Raw genomic sequence first — 10,845 nt, forward strand, 5'->3', positions numbered from 1 at the left:
ACTCATCTAATAATCTTATGCTTTCTGCCAGCCTTCATGAGTCTGATAGGTGAACTTGTCAGATTCAATTAATGTATTTAAAAAAAAAAGAAATGATCATCATAATACCTACATCTAACTTATAAAATCATATGCATGCAAAAGCTGTACAGTGAATAAGGAAGACCATAGAAGAATTGATGCTTTTGAGTTATGGTGTTGGAAGAGAATATTGAAAGTGCCATGGGTTGCCAAAAGAACCAACAGATCTGTGTTAGAAGAAGTGCAACCAGAATGATCCTTGGAGGCCAGAATAGCCAAACTTCATCTCTCATACTTTGGACATATTTTCAAGAAGGACCAGTCTCTAAAGAAGGATATCTATCATGTTTGGTAAGGTGAAGGGTCAGAGAAAAAGAGGAAGATCCCCAGCAAGATGGACTGGCAAAGTGGCAGCATCAATGGGCTCAAGTATGGCAACAATTGTGAGGTTGACTTAGGATCAGGCAGTGCTTTATTCCATTATGCATAGGGTTGCTATGACTTGGTACCAATTTGATGGCACCTAACAAGAACAAAACTTATAAAGTGCATAAACAAAGAGACAGTTCTTACAACAGAGCAAGAAGATACAAAATTATTCAAAATCAAGAAAGTTGCGTCAGGGTTGTACCTTTTCACCATATTTATTCAATTTGCATGCTAAGAAATAATCTGTGAAGCTGGATTATATGAAGAAGAGTGTGGCATCAGGTTTGGAGGAAAACGCATTAACAATGTTCAATATGCACATGACATAACATTGCTTGCTGGAAGTTAAGACAACTTGAAATACTTACTGATAAAGGTAAAACACTACAGCCTTCACACATGTACTGCACGTCAATGTAAAGAAAACAAAAATCCTCACCACTGGGCCAATAAATAATATCATAACTAATGGAGAAAACATTGTAGTTGTCAAAGACTGGGTTTTGCTTGCATCCATAATCACTTCTCATAGAAGCAGCAGTCAAGAAATCAACTGACATATTTCATTAGGCGAATGTGCTGCACAAGACCTCTTTAAAATGTTCAAAAGCAAATATTTCAGTCTGAGAACTAAGGTGCACATAACCCAAACTATGGCATTTTCATTTGCCTTAAATACATGTGACTATTAGGCAGTGAATAAGAAAGACTGAAGGTGAACTAATGCATTGGAAATATGGTTCTGGAGAAGAATATTGGAAGCACCATGGACAAAGAAATCTATCTTGGAGCAAGGACAGCCAGAATGTTCCTTAGATGGGAAGATGGTGAGACTTTGACTTGCGTACTTGGGACATGCTGTCAGGAAGTACATCATATCTGGTAAAGGGGAGGGTCGACAAAAAGAGAGAGACCATAAATGGAATGGATTGACACATTGAGAGCAGCCATGGCCTGAAACATAGCAACAATTGTTAGGATGGCACAGGACCAGGTAGCGTTTCATTCTAGTGTGTAGGATCACTATGAGTTATAACCGACTTGATGGCATCTAACAACAACAAAAAACTTATAAAGTTATTACAAAAATTAAATAAGTGTTGTGAATTGTATTTGTAAATTAAGAGTATTATAGATATTAGATAACAATAACCAGTAACATCTCATTTCTACTATTAAAAACATTTTAATTCATACTCATCTCTGGCCCACTCCCCACTACTCAATAGCTGCTGAGTAACTAATTTATTCTAGTTTTACTTTTTCTTTAATTAATTGTAAATCTCTTACTTGTATTATTTCAATAATCTCTAAAATAATCTTCCCACCTACATTCCTACAGTCATCCAATTCATTCTCTACACAGTATTCAGATGTTGTTGATGTTGTTAGGTGCCATCAAGTTGGTACCGACCTATAGCGACCTTATGCACAGCAGAACGAAACACTGACCAATCCTGGGCTAACCTCAGTATTGTTGCCATGCTTGATCCCATTGATACTGCCACTTTACCAATCCATCTTGCCAGGCATCTTCCTCTTTTTCTCTGACCCTCCACCTTACCAAACATAATATTCTTCGCTAGCAACTGATTCTTCCTGACAGTATGTCCAAAGTATGAGAGACGAAGTTTGCCCATCTGGCCTCCAAGAAGCACTCTGACTACACTTCTTCCAACACAGATCTGTTGGTTCTGTGGGCAACTCATGGCACTTTCAATATTCTCCTCCAACACTATAACTCAAAAGCATTAATTCTTCTACAGTCTCCCTTATTCACTGTCCAGCTTTCACATATATACATATGAGGTTATTGAAAATACCATGGCTTGGGTCAGGTGCACCTTATTCCTCAATCTGACATCTTTGCTCTTCAACACTTTTAAAAGGTCCTGTGCAGCAGATTTGCCTAATGCAATAAGCTATTTGATTTCTTGACTGCTGCTTCCATGAGTGTTGAAAGTTGATCCGAGAAGAATAAAGCCCTTGACAACTTCAATCTTTTCTCCACTGATAAGAATGTTGTTTATTGATCCAGTGGTGAGGATTTTTGCTTTCTTTATATTGAGATGCAATCCATACAGAAGGCTGTGTTCTTTGTTCTTCATCAGTAAATATTTTAAGTTTTCTTCACTTTCAGCAAGCAAGGTTGTATCATCTGCATATGGCATATTGTCAATGAGTCTTCCTCCAATCCTGATGCCACGTTTTTCTTCCTATAACCCAGCTTCTCATATTATTTGTTCAGCATACAGGTTGAATAAATCTGATGAAAGAATACAACCCTGTTGCACAACTTTCTTAATTTTAAACCATTCAGTGTTGCCATGTTCTGTTCGAACAACTGCCTCTTGATCCGTGTACAGATTCCTCATGAATTCAATAAAGTGTTCCGGAATACTCACAGAGTAATACTTTTCAATGCATGCCAACTTCCCTTCAGCTAAATTCTCATTAAGTGAGGTTCTATCAGTGGGTTCCATCACATAAGATGACCAATATTTCTTTAGCTTAAATTGTGGGCTGAGTTTACAAATTGTTTAATGAACCTTAAAATTCATCACACAGTAAGGAGAAAGGTTTTTCTGGCAGACACTAGTGTTTCCTACTGGGCAAAACAAAAAACATAGCCTTTAAAAAATAATTTCTATCAAAGCACATTCTCTAATGCTAGAAGTAAGTTTGACTGTATATAAGTGAGCAAATAATTTATATAGCTTCCAGGAATGAGCACATCCTCTTTCAAACCTGTTAAGAGTCAAATTAATAATAAAGTGTCAAAGAATCACAAGAGGATCACTAGTCTTTCAAGGTATTGATTATTTACACAAAGCACAGGGAACATTCATGTAGAATTTTTTTTTTTAATTATCGATAATCCAATAAATATCTTAGTTACTTCAAGTCTATGCCAAACTAGTTACTAAGTGCAAATGCTAGACTACTTTAAAAACAAACAAAAACACCTCTTTTTTTTTTCAATTAGAATGGGTATTCCAGAACACTTAATTATGCTCACAGGGAGCAGTCATTCAAACTGAACAAGAGGACGCTCGCTGGATGTTTAAAATCAGGAAAGGTGTGTGTCAGGGTGGCATCTGTTCACCATATTTATTCAATCCGTATGCTGAGCAAATATGCTGAGAAGCTGAATTATATAAAGAACATTGCATCATGATTAGAGGAAGAATTATTAACAACCTGTGATATCTAAATGATACAAAATGATACAACCCTTCTTGCTGGAAGTGAAGAGGATATAAAATACTTTCTGATTAAGACCAAAGACTGCAGCCTTCATTATGGATTGCACCTAAATGTAAAGAAAGCACAATTCCTCACAAATGGACCAATACATAACATCATGATAAATAAAGAAAAGATCGAAGTTGTCAAAGACTTCATTTTGCTTGGAGCCACAAATCAATACTTGTGGAAGCAGCAGTCAAGAAATCAAATGACATATTGCATTAGGTAAATCTGCTGCAAAAGACCTCTTTAGGGTTTTCAAAACAAAGATATCAGTTTGAGGAAGAAGGTGTTCAATCACCTCATGTTTATGATAAATTGGACAATGAAGAAGATTATAGGAGAATCAGTGCATTTTAATTATGGTCTTAGAGAGGAATATTGAAAGTATCATGTCCTGGCAGAAGAGCAAACAAATCTGCCTTAGAAGAAGTACAGCCAAAATGCAAATTTAGAAGCAAAGATGGAGGGACTTTGCCCCTTGTGGCTTAGACATATTTATTATCAGGAGGGATCAGTCCCTGGAGATGGACATCATGCTTGGAAAGGTAGAGGGTCAGCGAACAAGAGGAAAACCCCCAACGTGATTGATTGACATGGTGTCAACAGAATCAGCTAAACTTGTGAGGATGGCTCAGGACCAGGCAGTATTTTGTTCTGTTGTGGATAGGGACCAAATCTACGACACCAAAAAAACAACAGTTTTTTTTTTTGTTGTTGTTGTTGTTGTTTATTCTTTTTTTGTTGTTTTAACCTTAGTAAGTAATCACTGAGTAGACAAATAAACTAAATTATGAGGCAGAAAACTGCACCAAATTTTTGATGGGAGAAAATAAAAAACTCTGGAAAATCAGAATGTAATGGACCTCATCTGTTCAGCAGCTAATATACACAGAGCATCCCTGACTAAGGAGGCTGACCTTGTTTTCACTTGAAATTTTTTGAAGCTCAGGGTAAATGCTATAGATTCAGATTGATATCCATCCTTAAACTCATAATATTCTATTTTAAATATTTAAAATCCTTCCTGTATTGCAAAATGAGAGGAAGTTCAGGACCACATGTTTCTGACTCATTTATACTGTCTCATCAAAATGTACTTCTTCTTGTAGGACATAATACACAAAGAGTACTTGGATTATTTTGATGAGCCAATTTAGCATTTCCCCTCTTGTATAAACAGGCAATCACATTTTTCATGAACAGACAAATCATAGATGATTTCATTGAGAGATGATCTGAAGTTTTAGTGATAATAGTAATCTCATAAGGGTAGATTTGAGGAATGTGCTAAAGAGGCTCCCCATCTAATCTATTCCTTCTACTAGTCTTGCCACAACTCTTCTATTGAGCCACAAATTCTCATCATTTCATTATAAATTATATTACAATTGCTCTTATTTATATCCCAAAGGCCACAGTTTTAATGGAAGACACAGATCACTATATAACATTAGTAACTTTGCTGTCTTGAAAGACAAAAAGAATACCTCTGTTAGGCAACAGAATTTGATTTGGGGCAGGTGGAGGGGTGGAAAAAAATATGAAGATGACCAAGAGTCTGCCAGTAAAAGGGAAGTATGAAAGAAACTATGAAAAACAGGCCAAGATAATGTGAAGATCAAGACTCCATACAATGTGGTAGATGATTATGGTGCCAATTTTCCAATTTCCTCTTTTTGTATGTAGCTGGCCCAGTGGATTTCAAAGGAAATTTGTATGTGTTTAACCATAGAACATTCAACTCTTATTCTGATTATTTAATTATTTGATTCTGAAACTGCTGCAGTTTTCTAATCTCCAATTTCATATATGTACATGGTGTTCATTTAATATAAAATACAGAGCCAAATGTAAGCTAATTTCATTATCGCTCAAAGAAATCTTAGCAAAGCTGTCATAATCTACATGTCATTATACTATGTAATGAATTCATAGCTTTATTAACTCTAGAAGTAACTTGACAATTAACTTTAAATTGTTTTTATCTTTTTTATTACAAAAGTAAAATACACATTTAGTAAAATAGTCAAATAACACAAATGTAAGGTAACAGAAATTGAATGCTCTTTGCAATTCCATTCCATTTTATCCCCAAAAGACAACTTGCATTTCCTCCACTTGAATAAAATTCAGTCTGAACACTCATGAATGAGACATGTCCATTTCCGAAATGTCAGATTTCTATTAGTCCAGTGTCATATACATCAACTCCATAAAAGCTTAAGAAGTGAATATACAGCACTTCTCAATTGCTTGAGTACACAACAAACAAGTATATAATTAATAAATATACACACACATATAGGTATACACACACTTATATTCATATGTTGTTGTGTTGTTAAGTGCCATTGAGTCAGTTCTGACCCATTGTAACCCTGTATAGGGTTTCTAAGGTGCAGCTGGTGAGCTTGAACCACTGACCTTGCAGTTCAAATGGCTTTGAAGTCTGGTACATTAACCCACAGAGCCACACCATATAGTACTGTTTTATTAAACATGATATTAAAAAGCACTTTAAGGAATTCAGTTCTCTAGTTAATCAGATATTCTTCTTAAATTCTTTCCTCAAGTAAATCATGCCTCTATTATACATAGAGAGATAATTATGTATTTATTATGTAAATATATGCATAATATATTTATATATTATTCTTATATAGATATTCTGATATCTATATAAGAAGCAATGCATGACTATTCTCAATACTATTTGTGTAGGGTAAAGAGTTTTATCACATTCAATAATAATTTAGACTTAAATAAGTTTTTCCTTACTTTCTGAGATCTAGAGCTCCCATAGACAAGAATAATGCATGATGTATCTATGTGTGTATATGTGTATGTATATAAGACCAATGGGCACAACTCAGACTGAAAAGTAGTATTTAACTTCTTCGAAAAATAGCTCTCTTAGCAGACATATTATTACATGTGGACTATAAATACTCTGGCTCTGGTACTATTTAATGAATGGCAAAAAAAAAACAAAAAAAGCTAATCCCTTTGTAAGTCTCTACAGAAATATCCATCTGGATACACTGAATTTAAACTGTGGGTTGATGTGCTGTACTGTAAAGTCAGTTTGAACCACAAGGTCGATGGTTCAAGCTCACCAGCTGCTTCTTGGAAATCCTACACAGTGTTACTATGGGTCCAAAATGACTCTACGGCACATAACAAAAACAACTTACATGCACACATTTCAAGTGCCTAGCCATAGATGTTCTATGCTTCCCTTGTCATTATTTCACATTGGTAAGATACATGCTTTATTCATACCAGATAAGATTTATAAATAAAGCGCATTTTCTGCCTCTTAATAACAAATGGATTATGGAGAAATAGGCAGGCAACAAGACAATATAGTCTAACAAGTATAAGAATAGAGAAAAAAACAGGGGTGCTACAATATCACAAAGATGGGTCAATCACAAAGATTATCCAGACTAGGGATATAGAGGCTCAATGAAGACTTACTAACAACAATGATGATTTAACATAATGATTGCATTCTGAAAGGAATTTGCATACAGAAGAATACATATAAAGATACAGAAATAAAATAAGACCCATGAAAAACATGCACTCATATGGCCACAGTAAGATTGTCACTGATACCAGATTGTGTAGGTTATTGTATATCATGCTAAAAATATTGTATTTTAACTGGAAGGCAGGTTAAAGGCAATAAACTATTTCAAGCGTGGAGGTGGGACTGAAGCCATGATCCTAAATGTGTTTCACAACAATACAGGCATAGTTTTAGAGAATGACTACAAAATAACAAAAGTGGAAACAAGACGTCAGTTAAGAATTTGTTGTCCTGATCTAGGAAACTAAACGCAGAACGTATGCCATAAGATATACTGGCAGGAGAAATGGAGAATTATAGATGGGTTTTAAATATATTAAGGAGGTACAGATGTTAGGATTTGGTGAGCAATTGGTGCTTATCTCAGTTATTTCTTTATAATAAATCAACCTAAGCCATAGAACCTCTAAGCTCTGATTATTTTATGAGCTCACAATTCTGTAGGTCAGAAGTTTGAGCTGGGTATAACTGTAAATTTCTGCTACTGTTCTCATGTTTTACTACTGGTCTCATACAGGGTCTTTTGTATGGCTATAGTCATTTAAGATCTCAACCAAGAGTCAATGAAGAATGGCTGATTCATTCTCTGAATGGTCTCAACCTCAAGTAAGCTAACCTTGGCTTTCTCACATGATAATACCAGATTCCAAAAGAATTAGAGTAAATAAATGATTCATAAGATGAAGACATCACTTAAATCATATGCTGCTATTTAAAGTAAGACACAGGTTGGCCCAGATTCAAAGTATGGGGAAACAGATACCACCTCTCAAAGAGAAGAATTTCACCGAAGGATTAGTTATTTGAAATCCACTGCAATGGGGCATAAGGGAAAAAGAAAAATCAGGTCTTTGCACATTTCGTTATAATATTAGACTTTTTCTTCTTGAGATTATCTTTGAAATTTTCTGCTTAGCTCTTGTAATTCCTCACTTCTTCCATTTGCTTTAGCATCTCTACAATGGAGAGCAAGTTTCAGAGTCTCTTCTGACATCTATTTTGTTTTTTTCTTCTTTTTTGTCTTCTTAATTACTTTTTGCTTTCTTCCGGTATGATGATCTTGATGTCATCCCACAACTCTTCTAGCCTTCGGTCTTTAGTATTGAATGCATCAAATCTGTTCTTCAGATAATCTCTAAATTCAGGTGGGATATATTCAAGGTCATATTTTGGCTCTCATGGACTTGTTTTAATTTTCTTCAGCTTCAGCCTGAAATTGCTTATGAGCAATTGATGATCTATTCCACAGTCTGCTCCTGGCCCTGTTTTGGCTGATGATATGGAGCTTTTCTACCATCTCTGTTCACAGATGTAGTCAATTTGATTTCCACGTATTCCATCTGGTGAAGTCCATGTGTATAGTTGTCTTTTATGTCATTGCAATGAAGAAGTCATTGATCTTGAAAAATTCTATTATGTGATCTCCATCATCGTTTCTATCACCAAGGTCATATTTTGCAACTACTGATCTTGGTGTCGAACCTTTGTATTCCAAATGCCAGTAATTATCAACACATCTTGATTGTATGTTTGATCAATATCAGTCTGAAGAAGTTGGTAGAATTCTTCAATTAGATCATCACTGGCTTGAGTGGTTGGTATGTACATTTAAATAATAGTGGTATTAACTGGTCTTCCTTGTAGGTGTATGTATATTATCCTATCACAGACAGTGTTGTATTTCAAGACAGATCTTCATATGCTCTTTTTGATGATGAGTGCAAAGCCATTCCTCTTCATTTTGTCATAACCTACATATAAACCATTTGATTGTCACATACAAAGTGGCCAATGCCAGTCAATTTCTGCTCATGTTTTTATTTAATCAACCAGTTGTGAAGATTTCCAGTTTTTCTTTACAATGAAGTGCATTTTATACTGCACCTTGTAGGCTTTTATAGTAAATATTTGAAGTCCTCTTTACTTTCAACAAGTAATATGTCATTTGCATATTAAAAGTTGTTAATGAGTCTTTCTCCAATTCTGATGCCACAGTGGTCTCTATATAATCCATCCTGCCAGATTATTTGCTGAGCCTATAGATTGAAAAATATAATAAAAGGATACAATGCTGGCTTAAAATTCACTGATTTTATACCATTTATTATTTCTTCTTATGTTGTAACAACTGCCTCTTGACATGTGTACATAGTCTTCATGAGCACAATTAAGTGCTTTGGAATTCCTATTCTTAGCATTGTTATTCACAGATGTTATTATCTGTAGAGCAAAATGCCTTTACAAAGTCAAAACGCACAAAGAATCTGATGATCTATTCTGTAAACATTCACTGAGTTCATAACAAATTTTTCAAAATATAAATTTACAAAAGCAAAAATGAACAATCTTTCTGGAATTCTCTGATTTTAGCCAAGGTCCATCTGACATTAACAATAGTATCCCTTGTTTCAGGTTCTCTATCGAATCTGGCTCTAAGTTCTAGAAACTCCCTGTGGATGTACCGCTGCAAAGAGTTTTGAATTATCTTCAGCAAAAAAAATTGCTTGCATGTGATATTAATGATATTGTTAGAAGACTTCTGAATTCCATCGTGTCATCTTTCTTTGTTGTTGTTGTTGTTAGGTGTCATTGAGTCGGTACCGACTTGTAGCAACCCTGTATACAACTGAACTAAACACTGCCCGGACCAGGGCCAACCTCACAACTGTTGCCATCCTTGAGCCCATTGATGCTACCACTTTTCTAATCCATCTCGCTGGGGATCTTCTTATTTTTCTCTGACCATCTACCTTACCAAACATGATATCATTCTCCCACAACTGGTCCCTCTTGAAAATATGTCTGAAGTATGAGAGATGATGGCCTCCAAGGAGCACTCTGGCTGCACTTCTTCCAACACAGATCTGTTGGTTCTTTTGGCAGCCCATGGCACATGCAATATTCTCCACCAACACAATAATTCAAAAGCATAAATTCTTCTACAGTCTTCCTTATTCACTGTCCAGCTTTCGCATGCATATGAGGTTATTGAAAATACCATAGCTTGGGTCAGGTGTACCTTAGTCCTCAAGTTGTCATCTTTGCTCTTCAACAACTTAAAAAGGTCTTCTGCAGCATATTTGCTAATAATGTTGTTTATTGGTCCCGTGGTGAAGATTTTTGTTTTCTTTACATTTAGAGGCAATCCATACCGAAGGTTGCTGTCTTGGATCTTCATCAGTAAGTATTTTAAGTGTTCTTCACTTTCAGCAAAGAAGGTCACAGGTTGTTAATCTTAGTGCCACATTTTTCTTCATATAACCCAGCTTCTCCAATTATTTGCTCAGCATGCAGGTTGAATAAATATGGTGAAAGAATACAACCCTGTCCCACACCTTTCTTAATTTTAAACCATTCAGTGTTCCCATGTTCTGTTTAAACAACTGCCTCTTGGTCCATGTAGAGATTCCTCAGAGCACAATTAAGTGTTCAGGAATATTGATACTTCACAATGTTGTCCATAGCTTGTCATGATCCACACAATGGAAAGTCTTTGTGTAGTCAACAAAGCACAAGTAAACATCTTTCTGGTATTCTCTGCTTTCAGC

This window comes from Chrysochloris asiatica, unplaced genomic scaffold (genome assembly GCF_000296735.1).
Source record: "Chrysochloris asiatica unplaced genomic scaffold, ChrAsi1.0 scaffold00051, whole genome shotgun sequence".
Taxonomy (NCBI): Eukaryota; Metazoa; Chordata; class Mammalia; order Afrosoricida; family Chrysochloridae; genus Chrysochloris; species Chrysochloris asiatica.